The sequence below is a fragment of the Anarrhichthys ocellatus genome, unplaced genomic scaffold (assembly GCF_004355925.1).
Source record: "Anarrhichthys ocellatus isolate YVR2014 unplaced genomic scaffold, GSC_Weel_1.0 scaffold76, whole genome shotgun sequence".
NCBI lineage: Eukaryota > Metazoa > Chordata > Actinopteri > Perciformes > Anarhichadidae > Anarrhichthys > Anarrhichthys ocellatus.
The window spans coordinates 444,568-461,250 of NW_022280106.1; the positions used below are offsets into that span (position 1 = coordinate 444,568).

The 16,683-nt window shown below is 39.8% G+C and overlaps 1 long non-coding RNA gene across 1 annotated transcript; it reads right to left on the bottom strand.

Annotated features, from left to right (window-relative positions):
* Window positions 1-9,275: 9,275 nt before the first annotated feature.
* Window positions 9,276-14,426, bottom strand: LOC116397965 (uncharacterized). Its single transcript, XR_004213732.1, has 5 exons — window positions 14,352-14,426; window positions 13,295-13,420; window positions 12,705-12,853; window positions 12,077-12,147; window positions 9,276-11,137 (listed from the first exon to the last, which is right to left on the bottom strand). It is a non-coding gene; the product is annotated as an uncharacterized LOC116397965 (long non-coding RNA).
* Window positions 14,427-16,683: the final 2,257 nt, after the last annotated feature.

Genomic DNA, 16,683 nt, shown 5'->3' on the forward strand with positions numbered 1-16,683 from the left:
TCTATGGTAAACATACTGTAAACATACTATACATTCGATAAGTATTTGCAACGTTTCAAACACTTTGACATATTTTACAAGCATATATGGCATTCCAAGTACTTGCGAACATTTTACTATCCACCTCTAGGGGTGCTATAAATCCTACTGAAAAACACTTCTGAACCTAAATTTCCTACACCGCCATTAAAGTAGTAGGGGCGCGGGGCGCCAGCCGTGGTAATGAGCCCTCGTGTGAGGGAGACCCCGTCGTTCATATCATAATTGTGTAATTGTTAATTTTGTGCATTTGTGATATTTTGAAACTGTAAATACGAGAGAGAATGAGAATCTCTGTGTTCAAGATAGAAGCAGAAAACGCTGTGGAGCGACTGTATACCTAAAGGAATATTTTTGTATTTTGCAGAACATTTTCATTAAATGTGTAGCACCAGATTGAGCCTGTGTGACATCATTCTGTGCACCGCTACACTTATGCCAAATGAAACCAAGTGAATGGATTCCATCACTTTTGCGATTACCAAAACATTTGAACCCTGTCGATATTTCTCTAAGCTTTTAGTCGTTTGCCAGCTGCCTCAGAATGAATAGTGTGTCACGTCTGGAGTAATGACACTTGCCAGCATGCTGTCATCACTTCCCATAACTGTCTTGTTAGTCTAAAACCCTGTCCCTGCTCCTGTCCCTGGCACCGGCGTTGGCACGCTATAATTTCTCACTAATTTACAGCCCGACTTACAACTGAATGAGCCCGTTTGATGTTCAGTGTTGGCTTCTGATCAGGGCCATATATTCAGAGAGCTCAGTGGTTGGGGTTATAAATGATTATTACTGTAGTGATGATTTCTAGGATATAGTGAAAGGGAGTTGATGGGTGTAGTATGGGTGCCTGAGGAATGGTACCCTCATATAGGAATTAACAGCTTTTAAACTGTGATCAGTTATATAATATGTATCTACGCTGTAAAAACATTACAAACAAAGGGTTTGTGGGATTGTCGTTGTGACAAGACATTTTTAGCCACAAAATACAAATTTGGGCCACAGGATGGATTCAGGGTTAGATGAGGAAGTCAGAGCTGAATGGCAGGCTGGGCTACCTTTCAAACATCCAAATTAAACTTTTCTAGCAGCTTCAGAAATATTTATTTTTATATTAACATGTGTATTATGAAAGGGGTCGCCTGTAGTGATGGACCCACTGAGAAATATAAGCCAACCCTGCCATTCCGCTAAAACACACAACGACACTAAAAAGCTCTACAGAGCTAAATTTCCTACAATACTCAACATAAGGGAGTGAGTCTGTAGTTTACTAAGTCTGTCCTTTTTCTTTAGTTTAAATTGTATTTCAGCATTTTTTGTTCTGGTGAATTATTGTGTTTATTATATGTATTTTTTTCCAACAGAAGGAATGGAGTTAGCTTTCGTGAGTTTACTCACACATGTACAACTTGTGAACTGCATAATCAGTTTGTTCTTCAGGCTTCACTTGGCAGCCCTGCATTTCAACCCTAACGGTAAATGGTAAATAGACTCTACTTGTATAGCACTTTTCTAGTCTTTCCGACCACTCAAAGTGCTCTAACACTAGATGTCATCATTCCCGTTCACACACTGATGGCAGGATGCCACCTGCCTATCAGACTAATTCATTCACACACTGTAGGAACAGATACAGGAGCAATTTAGGGGTTAAGTGTCTTGCTCAAGGACACATCGACATGCGACTAGCGGAGCCGGGGACACTTAGCCACAGTCACCCCCATATTGGCAACATGGCAACATAATGGCAGCTGAGAGGTTGACCAACCAGTGATGGTAAGGTCTGTTATGTCGGTTGCTACCCAAGATTTCCCAAAGGCGTCTAGGTAATCAGCCCAATCAAGAAAAAGCCTTCGTACTGTTAGCAGTTTTACTCAGTCATTTAATATGTCCTATTATGAGTGCTATCTCACTGTCCCCTTGTTCACATCTTGCCAGATGATTACTGGGGCAGCTGTCCTGTATCTTACACAGCCTTCACAGTTTAACACAGGACATTAGTGTGAAACCAGCACAGATGCTATGCCTCCAGTTTACAGGTTGAGATGATCCATTATTATTTGTAATTCTAAATTAATATTGATATTAACCTGGGATAATATACCTCGAGGTTGCATAGTTATGTTTGTTTATTTGTGAGATTTCTCAAAAAGATATTTTGATCAAATCAATTAGACCACAGACCAAGGATCGAGTAAATGTTTTCTCAACAGAGCAAGATAGAGCCTTTTGGAACATTTTCATTATTCACTTATGCTTATCATCCTCAGTTGAAAAAAAATAATCTACATCCCTTGACTGTCTATGTGTGTGTTTTGTTGGAAAGCCAGATGCAAATAAAAACATTTTCTATTAATAAAAACGGCTAATAGAGGACTGCACAGCTTCATTAGGAAGTATGCACCCCGAGTACATTCTAGTTTAAATGGGTCACATTTGGTACATCCATTTGCCTGCTCTCCCTTATGTGACCTCACGTCCAATTTGACTTTGTTGAGGTGAATATATGACTCCCTTACAAAAATTACTGTAGTGTAAATGGATGGTGTTTTCATTGAAAATCTGGTTTCTACATAGTTTCCCTGCACATTGATTCACTGGGGAAGTCAACCTGCTTGTTGCTCTTTAAACATATTTTCCTTTAATTCTTTTCCAGACAGTTTGGGTTTTATTGGAGGTAACATCTAGTGTTGATTTGAGGAATTCATGCTAATACAGTACCTCAGCATATTCTCATTACTTTTACTCACCCTTGAATGGGTTTGCTCCTAAATACGGCAAACAATTTAACAAGTTCACTCATTCACCGCCAGACAGAGAAAGCTAGACGGATCAATGTCACATCTTTTCCCTCTCCAACACTTTCTCGCTCCCAACTCATCAAATACGACACTTGGTCAGTGGTCCTACGCATCAAACGGTGAAGCTCTATGTGCCCTCTAGCTTCAGTTTTGGGCAGAGAGTGACAGAGAGCGTCAGTTTCTGTTCATCACATGCATAGTGTCTTTTTAAAGTAAACATCTGTCTTCACAGGAAGTTAAGTTTAGGTAAGAAAATCACTTGGTGAGGGTCAGGAAAAGAGCAAGGTTGACGTTAACTTGATTAGCGACTCCCATGAGTCACAATACTTATGAATGACTAACGGATCACATGACTGACGTGACAAAATATATCAACCTCTACTTTTTGTTTCACATGGGAAACAGCGGTTTGGTGGGTGAACGTCCTGTGTTTGTTTGACCCATCCACCTCCACTCCCAGTCACCCTGCATGGACCATCTTGCTCTTTATACTACGCCAGTTGTTCGGAGCGACAATAATCAGGTTTACGGTGGAGTTAGTTGAAAGCCTGGTAAGACTCATACAGATACTAAAGACCCAGAGGGACACAGACCAAGCCTCAGTATTTGATGAGTTGTGAGTGAGACACTTTGCACCCTTTGATATAAAGCATCACAGGGTTGGTAATCATCACCTCGCTGTGTGTACTTCACTGACATCACATTAGGAACTGAAAATCACATTTTTCAGTACTGTGGGAACTCTGGCCCCCTCATGGAGGCACCAGCATGTGAAGCACACTTTTAAATGGATAATTCATTCCCATTTATAAACTGCACTGACAGAGAGACTTATTAAGCATCTGTGATCTCGCTGGTTTACAGCTGGTGTTTGCAGTCAGATTAATGTCATCATCCTATTTCACGTCTTCTCTTCCTTCGTCACCTTTCTCACACGTACCACCATGTCATTTCTAATACTACCACTGGGCGCACCAGAATCACACAATTTTTTATCTGACACATTTAAAACGCCATCATGAATGTGTGCATTGAAATGTGATTTCTTTCTTCGTAAGCACTTTATGCAACCATAACCTGAGCTTGCAGAATATGTTAGGGAATTTTAAAAAAACATACCACAAAGTCCACCACAACTTGGATGACGTTTGTCGACTCAGCTGAGTCTCAAAAAACTTAAACCCCCCCCCCCCCCCCCCCGAGGAGACACTTAAACTAGAGTTAAACATTAATGTGCAATTATTTATACATTGTGTGGTCTCACATGCCTCCTTACATTACGGTACAGTACATTCCTCAGCTCCCTATGCAGGTCGGCTTATGTGTTTCACCAATTAGCTGTGCAGCCATCAGTTACCACGGCGAACGCACTGGGAAGTCACCGAGCAGAGCACTGCACTACCAAAGTTATGGGAAACGCAGTGAGCCCCCGCAAATCATGTCAATGCCTCCCAAAGGACGACTTTTCCAGATGCCTGTTTTCCTCTTCACTGATGCGTGTGGGCGTGTGTATGTGTGTGAGTGTGCTATCGTAGCTCGAGTATGAATGTGTAGAAGTGGGTCACAGCTGCCAATATAAGACCATTCTCTCATAGCAATGCTTTCCCAGAGCAGAGAGGAGAAATAAAACAAGTGCTTCAACCTTGTCCAGCCCGGTTTCTCACCGCATGCTCTTTCCCATGGAAGTGAGAGGAACATGGAGGCAATAATAGAGCGTAGACTTTCCAAATAGGCTGTCGTACTGATGTGCATTCTTCCCTTTATCTCTGACAGGCCTTTCAACTATCCCTCCATTTCTCTCTGATATCTGCTCTGTCTCCCAACCCCCAGCAAAGCTCGTTTCCCAGGTTGGCCTTATCTTTGTTGTTGAGGAAAATCCATTTCAGAGTCTTGCATTTTCAATTTCTGATTTAGATCATTGGGCTGAGAATATTTTCGGAATATTCTGCTTGTTTCTCTTTTTCTTCAAACACCCTCCTGCTAATAAAAACCAAGAGGTGTTTTTTGAAAAACATTCTCTGTCTCCATTTGAAGATTAAACATTGTTACAAGATGTACCTCAGATGGGTATTCTTGCTCATTTCTTTTAGTTTGTTATTGGTGAATTTTTCACTTCATTACACAACACAGGCATCAAGATAAAAAGGAAGTGAAAGAACCCTCCTTTCTGTCAGCTCTCTCTCTGCCTCTCACGACTCTCTGACTGTAAGTTTGCATACAAACAGCCTCAGTGAGGTATAAACACGTGAAAGGGTCAGCATCCACAAAACTGAGGCTGCAGTGCATACACTATTTATCCAGCCTGACACATTCACATCAGGGTGGCGAGTGACCGTCAACATTATCAAGGCAGTTTTCCAGCTCATTACCCAGAGTTCTCCTGGGAGATGTTTCCATGTGCTTTAGTGTATCTCTCGAGCTGTAGAACAACACAGCAGATGGATTGAGCAACATTGTGGACATTGATAAGAATTAGAAAACAAACAGTAGCTGACACTGAAAGTAAAAAGCTTTCATGTGTTATGGTTTGTAGGATACTAATGAGCGCTCCAGGCTCTCTATCTCTGCATCATCCATATGCCCAGGGCCGTATTCACATGTAAACTGTGTATGATGGTCACAGAAATGCATGGCCGCGTCAACCAGAGTCCTGCCAGTACCCTCCACTTGCGTGAAGTTTGCGAGGGCCCGATCAATGCTGCTTGCAGCTATAATTTAACCATTATTATTCTCAGTTATCAAATTGAACTGGATGGATTATAAATAATACATAGAAATACATAAATAAATGTTCTTCTCATTTCAAGTAAAATAATGGCTGGATTAAAGAATAACTGACGTAACAGAAAGCTTTGAAAAATGTGCATCTTAAAATAAAGTAATTCATTTTAGAAAAATGTATTTCACTGAATTGTCCTGCAGCGTTAAATTCAGTTCATTCCGGTGTGAAGTGATGTCAATCAAAAAAGCCACGATTATATATTTTTCTCATCTTCTAATAAGTGCAGAGACTTTACTTGTGGTTATTAAACCACTTGTTTCAGCTCTACTCCTCTCTGTTAACATCATTGTTGGACAGTTAATTAATGTGTCAGGATTCTTATCATTTTGGGTTCTTAGGTTTACTTTCTGCGTCTTCATTTCAGATGTGAGTGGGTACGTTTGCTCCAAAAGAGACGTACTGTTTTTAAACTGCCTATGGGAAGAATTCCCCTATGCGAGACGGTCCATCTTTGGTTAAAGACTGGTCTCTCAGAACACTTTTCTCTATTTGGAGATCGACATGTGAAATACCTTCTCTGACTAACGTAATATGTTGCCTGCTCTGCTATATCTTTCCTCGTCTCTCCCCCGTGTGTCACGGTGCGTGTACATCGCACTTGAGTCAGGAAACTCATATTTGATTGGCTGAGCTGCATCACGTCATGTGATTTACAACACATTGGTTGATGTGTTTCCTGCACCGCTGAACAAGTGCCGTAAATGCTGGAAAAGCTGCGCCGGTTAAAATAGAAGCGATGTACTGTATATTTTGTATTATGTGGTTTTATAATGGTGCCCAGTCTGTGTTTCTACCAGTTGGTAGAATGTTGGCTGTGTACTGTTATTGGCATTTTTAGTCCTTTTAGTGTGGGAATGACATATATGTACTACATTAGGCCCTGAAAAGTGGACACTACTTTTTGCTCACAATGCAATGTGTGGCATGTTGTAGGTGTGAAAATTACATTCATTTATGATGCAACTTTACAATGATTTGTTGGTCTAAGATCTCAATTCACTGCTCACTTCAGAGAAAACAATTGACTGCATTATATACAGAGCAGTAAGTTCTGTCATTGGCTGCTGATGACAAGGCTCTCACCATGTGCCCTTAACAAAGGAAAAGGCTCTGGCCTGTTGTTCAACAGAAGGCCTGATCCTCGTAAGATAAGGCACCCAGAGCCAAGGAATGTGCCACACCTCCGATCAAAGAAATCATCTCATAGAGTTTAACTGGTGTCTGGGCTTAGTTAGGTCATTTAGTGTGTTATTCCCTTAGCTTGTTTTGTTTAAGTTACTGTAGTGTTTATAACGTGTTATTGTGTAGGCAGACCGCTGAGTCCAGCTATACTGTGTATTTTCTGCTGCTGTATCCGTGTTGCATCAGATCAGTCACTGTGGGAGTAGGGGATTGTGATCTTCTCACTTGAAAGACCAGAACCACGGCGGGCCGAACCTCGATTCGCCGGCCGGGTTCTGGAATGATAGGAAAGCAATTTTCTTATATCACGGCGGTGATAAAGATCTGCTTTGTTTTGGGGATTATTTTGTTTTGTTCAGCGTTTTTTTCCCTTCTTTAAATCGGCCCTGTGAGTCGGATTCAGAACTGTAACTATCACTGTATAAACATTAGAGCCATGGCTGGCCGGATTCGAATCCGATCGCCGAGTTAAGTGTCTTGCTTAGAGTTCTGTTTTTCCTTTTCTTTCTCTCTCCCTCTTTCGACTAACCACACACACATAGTTATACACACATCCTGATATAGCTAACCATCTCAGACACATGGGTGAACATGGTCTATTGTCTCAACCCACATCGTGCATAGGTCCACGTGGTCACGTACGTAGCTACCAATTTATAGTTTGGTTATTGGTCCTTGTTCTCAGGGTGGTGCCCTGTTATTATTAGTAATTGTTAATAAGCTTATTGATGTTAATAGTTTAGTTTTCATATTTACTGACAACCAAACACGCTCCTGATAGATCCCAACACTGAAACAACACAAAACTGAGACCATCTACAACAAACTGGCCCCTTCAATTCTCCTCATATCAAAACCCTTCATAGCTTTCAGACCTCCTGCACCCGACACACTCACACCCGCAACCTCAGGTGTCGACGCCAACCTCCTTACCCCCCCTACTCTGTCCAAGCACTTCAGACATTCTCCGTCACTCGCCACTTTCAAAACTGCACTTAAAAACTGATAGCCTGTGATGCTATGTATGTTTTTGTTTTGTTTCTTACTGTTTATGTCAATCTATTTGCCTTGTTTATATTATTATTGTTTCTGTTTTTTACAGAAGATACAAACTAGAAAAGTGCACTGAGTAGAGTGCCTTTGAGTACCTTTTAAAGGGCTATAGAAATAAAATGTATTATTAATTTTGTTTCTGGCAAGATTGTATGACGTGTCTTATAGGATGAATTTATTCATTGCCATTTGTTTGAGTTTAGATGAAGTGTGTTCTACAACGCCTTACATCCCATTGGTGTCTAGACTGGGGGTTAGTCAGTTGTAGTTTGTATTCATTCAATCACACAACACAGCAGTAGTGGTTGCAGAGAGACCTGGAGGAGATCTACTCTCTACTCAGTGCACTTTTGTAGTTTGTATCTAGTTTCACTTGTAAACAAATCCGCTCCTAAAATGTAATGTCGTAAAATTTAAGATATTTATCCAGTGCGATTCAATGTTAATTTTGTTAATGAAGACTATATGAGTCAACTACTTTTTTTTTGCGATCATGACCAGACTGCACCAATATCATGAAACGAACACTCTGTTGACTATAACGGCAGCACACAATGAACATAGTCATTCACTTAAAGGCCAAGTGTGTAAGATTTAGTGGCATCTAATGGTGTGTTGCAGATTGCAAACATAAAAATACCCCTCTGCTCATACCTCCCTTTCCAAGCGTGCTGGAGAACTACAGTGGCCTACAGGTAGGGATAGCTATCTTTAGGATTTTAATACAATTAGAAGCTACTCTTATCAATCTCTGCTCTTATTCATGACCAAATAATTGCTTTTGAAAACATAACTAGAATTTGAACAAATAAATTCAGAACAGAATTAGAATTAATATTTAAAATATATCTAAATATTGTTTATAGAGCAGCAACAGCTAATGTTTACGTCAGCAAAGTCAATATATAAAGTCATTAATATCTCACTGGAAACAAATGTAAAATGTTAACAAAATAAATAACACTTCTTAGTGAAGTTTATAAAGAATGAAGAACAGTCATTCCTCCTATCTTTGTCCTCTATCCTCTGTCTTCTGTCCTCTGTCTTCTATCCTCCTGTCCTCTGTCCTCCTGTCCTCTGTCATGTTCTCCTGTCCTCGTGTCCTCTGTCCTGTTCTCCTGTCATCTGTCCTCCTGTCATATGTCCTTCTTTCCCCTGTCCTCCTGTCTTCTCTCCTCCTGTCTTCTGTCCTCCAGGCTGCATTGTCTCAGCCAGCAGAGAAGTTTAAAAGCTTTTGGCCGATCGTGCGTGCTGTGCTTGTAAATACTGTATAACGGCGATGACTGATTGCATTAGGTTTCACTTTCGTTTACAAGTTCACAGAATTATTATTAATAAAGTATTGGCTTGCAAATATTTTATTGCACGTACAGTAATAAGCTCAAGTATCCTTCACTTCACCTGGTTCCCTTCACCACAGTGGCATAAATGCTCACGCTTTGAATATGTGAATGTGTCTGTGTGTGTGTGTTTGTGTCTATGTGTAAATAGTAAATGGTAAATAGACTGTTCTTGTATAGAGATTTCATCCGACCAGCGCTTTGTGTGTGTGTAGTTGGAGGTCAGCCCGACAAGGAGAGCTGAGATGCGCACTGCAGCGTGATAATAAATTACATCAAAACATTCAAAAGTAAAAAGAAAACTCCAGTAACGTCGGGGTTTATTAATATTCCGTTAATTTAGCAACGGGGCCTGTTTAATACCGGGTTTTGGATGCATCACTACCTTCAGATGACGTTAAACATGAATGGCTCTCGCCAAAGCCAGTGTCCATTCTGGGCTGCTGTAGAAACATGACGGTGCTCGATAGCAGATTCCATGGAAGTCGACCAACTCCATGTAGATATAAATGGCTTTTTCTAAGCTAACGAAAACACTACGATCCTTAGTTTTTAGGTGATTATACACTGATTAAAATATAGTTATGAATAGTATATTCAATTGTTGCCAATTCATCCTCCTAAAGAAGCCATGGGACATTTTATCTAGACAAAATTGACTGAAATATAAAATATAATGTGATGTGAAGAGAAGACTTAAATGCCCAGACTATAAGTCAAGTAAAGCTTGACAGAAAAAACAAGATGAGGTTGACCAAATACGATAAAAACAAGGACATTTGACACAGGACTAAATAAAAAAATAATAGCTGACAATATTGACCCTAGTGCGACTAGACATAAGGCCAGCAGTGAGACATTAAGGCCAGCAGTGGACCATGTTGGAATAATGCCCAAATCCTCAAAAGTCAGAGTAACAGGTTTTCCTTTTCTTCCTATTGCTTCCTATTAAGTGTGCAGCATAGGCTACAGGTGCAAGCGAGAGCTTTTGTACATTGTGTCTGCGTCCTTGCACTGCCCATTTTGTGTTGAGTATACTCAAAAAAGCTGTGCAGCTGGTTGCTTAACCTTTTTAAGTATACTCAACTTTTTTTCTTTTTTTTTTACAGCCTTCATTTTTAATTAATTAGAAACGTACACTGTTAAAGAAAAGAAAAACATCTTAAAACACAAAATGTTTAATAACAATAAGTTATTTGCTTGTAAAACAATATTGTCTTTCAATTTCAACACTTGAATAGTAGACAGCAGGGGGTCAACATCCTTAAATCTCCACTTCACACCATTTTAAACCCAAAGACACCGACTAAAGTTCCCTCCTAATACTCGGTCAAAACAAAAATAAATGCAAATATGTGTCTGCATGGCGCTATGTGGCAGTAACAACAATAAACTAAAATTAATATTAAATTATAATACACCTAAAGTGCAGGACCAGCAGTGGATAGTTCAGCTGTAATATACAAAGTAGTAAGGCAAATAATAAACTTGTTAAACATCTAATACTTAAGGGTGTTGACCAATTTGGTCAACTCATACCATCGGCATTTGGTCAAGTTGGTGACATTTCAGTCCCTCATGAAAATCCAGCCAAGACCATAGGCGTGGTTTAGATATGGCAGGCTACTTCAGCAAACTGTTCTTTAAGGCCTGAACCCAGGTAGAGCACTGGGTACCAAGGTTCATGAACACCTTTTGAATTACTTCAAAAATGTGTACCGTAAGTCCTTCGGATAGTCCAGGTTAAGAGCCTGGATGAGCCCAAACAAAGGGGCAAATGCGGTTGGGAAGTCGCATACATCCTCCAGGACAATCCGTTCCTCAATAACCAGGGCGATGCTTATTGTTGTTCGACTTGAGCGGACCGTCCCAACGCCATCTTCAACAACTGAGTATTGCAAGTTCAACTCCCTTGACACAAAATTCCTCCGGGTCTGTATTTTAAAGAAAAACAAGCATATGGAGACTTTCATAAATATTTACCCCCTCTTTAAAGTTCTCTTTTTTTCCCTTCCCATTCTGTAACAATACATTTGAAAAGTCAAAATACATTTTTGGTTTGTAAATTTTCTGCAGATTTTAAAAACTAAAATATACCACTTTCATACCATATTCACCCCCTACACATTTGTATTATAGTATTTGAATATTTAAATATTCATACTCTGAATGTCGTGTCTTGTCATTAAATAAATAAATAGAGCAGAATACAGGGAAACATTTGCTCTCACTGTACAGGCTTCCTTCGATTCAATAAGTGACAAAACCCTGAAGGAACTGGAGCAAATCTGCCATTAAACAATGGACAAAATCACTCCAAATCTGCCAGATTCTTACCCTAAAGACATGTAGCAGCAAAGGGTGCTAATGGTGTGTAGGGGCTTTTTTAGTTTTATTTTCTTAAAAAGATTAGCTAACCAAAAAGGTATTTTGACTTTGAAAATGCACTGACAGAGAATGACTTTACAATTAAAAATACTGCAAAATATGTACATGCATCATTTTTAAGTCAGACAAATCTTCAACAGGTCTAAATACTTTCTGAATGCACTGTATACGAGGTCTCAAAACCCATGACTAATTTGGGCTTGGAATTATAAATGTTACCAGTAAATTTGAAGGAGAATTGCTGTTACAAAATGCATGTGATGCAGGCACCACACTCGCATGTAACCTTGATGCTACAGTAATATTGCCAGTATTGGCGATATCACATGAAATTAAATGTTAAAAACTGTAAAGTTACACTTATTAAACTATTTAGGTGGAATAACAAAGTAACAGTGAAGTAGAAATGAGGGTTTGATGAAAGTTTGCATTTGTGTTTTCTTGCTCAATGTGCAACCTTAATGACATTGACACATTAGTCTTACCAGATATTTCTTCAGAAAGCCGTCCGGCTTCTCCATCAAAGAACGGTAGACCCCATAGAGCTGTAGACTTTCTGCGGGCAAGCACATCAGTTGTTTGAAAGATACAAAATGAAGATTAAAAATGTATACATTTATAATAATTATAATTCAAAAAATTCAATGCAAACTATAGAAGACAAAGGCATTTGGCAAAATGCTTCCAGCATTGTAGCATGCATTTCAGGTCGGCTGTATTCACTAACTAAATGACCCCATATTTTACCACTGTATATATGGGCATCATGTTTTTGGACATAGCTTAAGGGTGAAAACACAATAATGCTCTCTTGCTTTTCATCTCCGAAATCACCAATTTGAAATGTCAATTAAGTCAAACAATACACCTGTGAACATTAACGTGTATTCATATTTATTTTGTTAGACAAACTGGAATATTAAAGGGTGATCTGATGGTAAATGCTCTGCTCTAATGTTATGGTTTGCATAGTTGTCCGTTTTATAATTGATGTCTTGTGTCGGACTAAATAATTGTGAAAATGCCCCTCATCTGTCACCCAGTTTTTGGTCCCAGTTCAAATCTAATTGAGGACCCCTGCTATACCACATGCACTTCCTACTTATTGATTACCTGTTCATCAAAGTTGTCTAGAAGGATCCTCATGTCCTTTGCAAGTGTTCCGCGGCGTGATCTGTACAGCTTAATAAGCTGCGGTGAGTGTGCATCCAATGATGACAGGAAGATCCTCTTCAGGTCCACTCGGGTAATTCTGTAGAACTCTGCACAAAACAGTTTGCATGTAAAGAAACAATGATGCAAGTTTATGTTCAATTGTATAATTGTCCAAAGGCATTAGGTACATGCTGCTTTCTATTTCAGAACAACCAACAGTAGCCTGTGGATCATTGCACTCTGCAGGCAATTCTTCATCTGCTTCTGGTAGATCAGTTGGAGTTGTTGGAGATATTACAGATTATCTAAAATCATTAACACTGTAAGATTTGTACTTCCGGCTTACATGACTACTGAAGGACATTACTTGTAAATTCACAGTTTTTGAATAGACAACAAACAGTCACATGCTGCTTCAAATTAGCCCTGAGATGGCCTATGCATTTTTCTGGCACACAGAGGACCTTACAGTCACACAATTCACAACAAAATGTGACCTGCACTTTAGGTTTACTTATGTACTCTTGAAAGGTGGGATTTTAACGCACCAGTTGTCTTGAAAGTTCAGGTGCAGTCTGTAGACAGGCACGGGAGTGGTTAGAATCACGCCTGGTAATGTCTGTAATGCTTTCAGAGGACATCTTGACTGGGGTGGAAAAACTTGCATCCAAATCCTATGAAGGAAAGATAAGAACATGTTAACAATGTGCATAGTTGTCAAAACTCCATGCAAATCTAACAGCTTCACATCCCCTTATTTTCAAAGTTGCTCAAAGATGGCCAATAATAAAAAATAGTAATGGTACATTTTTTACTAAAACAGAAAAGCAGTTTGCCATGATTTATTAAATGTACACTGAGAACTGAGAATTTAAAAGATGATTTCACTAACCTCTAACTATGTTTACCATAAGTGTGTAAAGGAGCTATTTGCAAGTCATTAAAATGGTTTTATCATAATGACAAACAATACTATGAGTGATGGAAGGAAGGGGGTGACCACGAAAAGCAACTGACCCTTCATCCCTCCTTTTGCTGAGTATTTCAAATGAGCATTTATGCATTATTTGTTTTGTATCATCAGGGAAGGAAAAGCATAGGTCAAGGAGTCTTACGAGTAACACAAATAGATGGGGTGCACAAAAGAACGGCGTGCTGCTTTAAGTCTACTTCATTACCTGGACTGTATCTAGTGCACCTTAATGGTACACGCGCGCGGGTAACTTAAACTATCAGCCCTCGAGTTTCAACGCCACCAACACTAACGAACGGCGAAGCACTTTGCAGCAACATGTTAGCTAGCTAACAAAAACCAACCAATGTAGCATACGGCGCTATAACGTTGTGCACGTGCATACAACGTAGTAACGTTAGCTTTAGCTAGTACAGACGTTAACTTTAATATGTGCAAATTCACTCGACCATGCAAAACCGCAAGCCGCGGGTCGTTATCGTTAAATTACACATGACATTATGAACACGTGAAAAATAGGGTGGGGTCCGTCACGTTGTAAACTTCTTAATGTTAACTTTTGCATTTAAAAAACTAACAGGTTCGCTGACTAGCCCGTTAGCTAACACACTCCAGAACATACACAGCCTTACCTTGTTAATTTGTGCTCGAGGTAGACGGCATGCTGCAGCAACACTTGAGCTGGCGTGGACCGGCACGGAATTGCTATCTCTAACCGAAGGCACTGGTGTAGCGACGTTTCTGTGGTTTTTTTTGGGTTTTTTTTCCTCCCCCTCCTCCTCCTTCTTCTTCTTCTTCTTCTTGTTTTACGGTGGTTGACGGGTTTTGTTCTCCTCTCTCTCTCTTCATTGAACATTGACAGCAGACATTCAGCAGATCATGAACATCCAGGTATAAAAAGTAAATGTCAATCAAATTAAATCTAAAAAAATAAGGTATCTAAACATAATGATATCAAAAATCAAAGTATCTTAACAGGGGCTAAAGAAAATAATGTTTTATTTATTTTATTTTATTATTTAAAATATATAATTAAAGTAGTATATATATACACACATACATACATATATGTACATGTATATATTTACTAACATCTACCCATGCACAGTGGCCTTAGTTACCTCAGCAGATGCCCAAAGCACTATGCTAAGTTTTCTCGACTTAAAAGTTTCAGTGGACTGCACTCATTTTGAGTTAGCTCAACTTTTTTCAGAGGGATTTGTTGACTCAATTTTAAAAAAGGTGTTAGTACAACAAATTTGAAGTTGAACTTTTTAGAGTGCACTCGGAGGCTTTAAGGCTAACAAAGCATTTTGATATATATCAAAAGACCTTTTAATTCTCTTTCAATAATTCAAAAATTAAAAACCATTTCACTCACTAGTTCTGAATATATTTGGACTTTAAAAAGGGTTTGGCTTTAACGTATTGAACTCTACATTTAGCCATTATGGGATCCTGATTGAGGCACTAACAGAAGCTCCTGGAAAGGCAGAAAGAGAAAGAGAGGCAGAGAAAGAGAAAGAGACAAACACAGAAAGAGAGATGAGATCAAAGGTTGTACCCATGAGTGATGCTGGGAAACGACCTCTTCTGCCTGAATGGCAATGATCACATCAAGCCGAGCCACAGCTGTGCTGAGCTGGCTTTGTGTCACTGGGAATGTGTATGTGTCTGCATGCACGCATCATTGTTTGTTCCATCTGCATACTTTTGCATGTGTGTACTTGCATAATTGTATGTGTTTGGGAGTATATATAGCTATGTGCAGTAGGTGTGTGTTTTCCTTGTGTGTGTGTGTGTGTGTGTGTGTGTGACATGTCGGGGACAAATAGTAGCTCCCTGTTGAGGCTCCAGAGAATGACGACCACAGATTGACCTTCATTATGACTCCATGTAAAGAGGGTGTCTGCTCACTGACACTGCCTGTTATGGGGAAACAATGAAATGTGCTGCACAGTGGCACCATAAAGACTCTACACTGCAGTTATCCCACACCAGAATTCTGTATATACGACATCCATTACACAAATTATAGTCTCTCAAGTTTGTTATGTATGTTCAAACAAAATTGAACTCTAATTGACATTAAAATGCTGCATTCTAGCTGTTTGGAATACAGTTTTATTCAAAGCAAGGAAGCAAATACAAAGGACAGTGTTTCAAGCACTTTTTGTGCCAGCTCTTTAAAATAGCAAACTGCAGCTAAATGGAATCCAGCCAACATCCGAATGTCAAAACGTCTTCTTTGAAAAAGTCTGATTTCTAATGAGAAAGAAAAATAAATACTTGAAATACTCTCAAAAAGTACACAAAAGCAGAGTCGGCATAATTACCTCCCTCTGCAAGTATTGCAACAGCAACTAAATACCGCTTCTTTCTCCATGTAAAAAAAGACTAATCCTGATTATTCTGGAAAGCGTTTGTATGCAGTAAAATAAACATTGGTAACAAAGTGCGTGTGTGCTAAATATTGCATCAAGTAGAAAATGGATAATTCAATGTGATGAAATAATAATAACTGCTCACACACATGTAAGGCCGTACATGAAAGTGTTTCAAGCCTGCGGGTCCTTGCAGCGAGAGCCAGGGCGCATTGTGATTCAAGGACTGGTAGAACATTGCACCCAGGGGTCCTTGGGGGATGTCCTGGGAACAGCAAAGGGTCCTTTTTTGGATCACTGCTACACAACACAATAAAGGACCCTTTCTCTGGTCCCCAGCCTGCTCTGCTGCTGTTTTAAAACTGAAGGACACAGAAATGGGCCACTCATCCGAAATACCGCCCAGCTCATCAAAACAGCCCTGAGACGACTTGATGTTGAAACTTTTCTTACCAGAATAGAAAATGTGCATATGGCCGCCTCAGCATTCTTACAGGCCCTGCTCAGGGATCAATGTCATTGGTATGTATGGGCTGCCGTACCCCCCCCCCCCCCCCCCCCCCCCCCCCCCCCCCCCCCC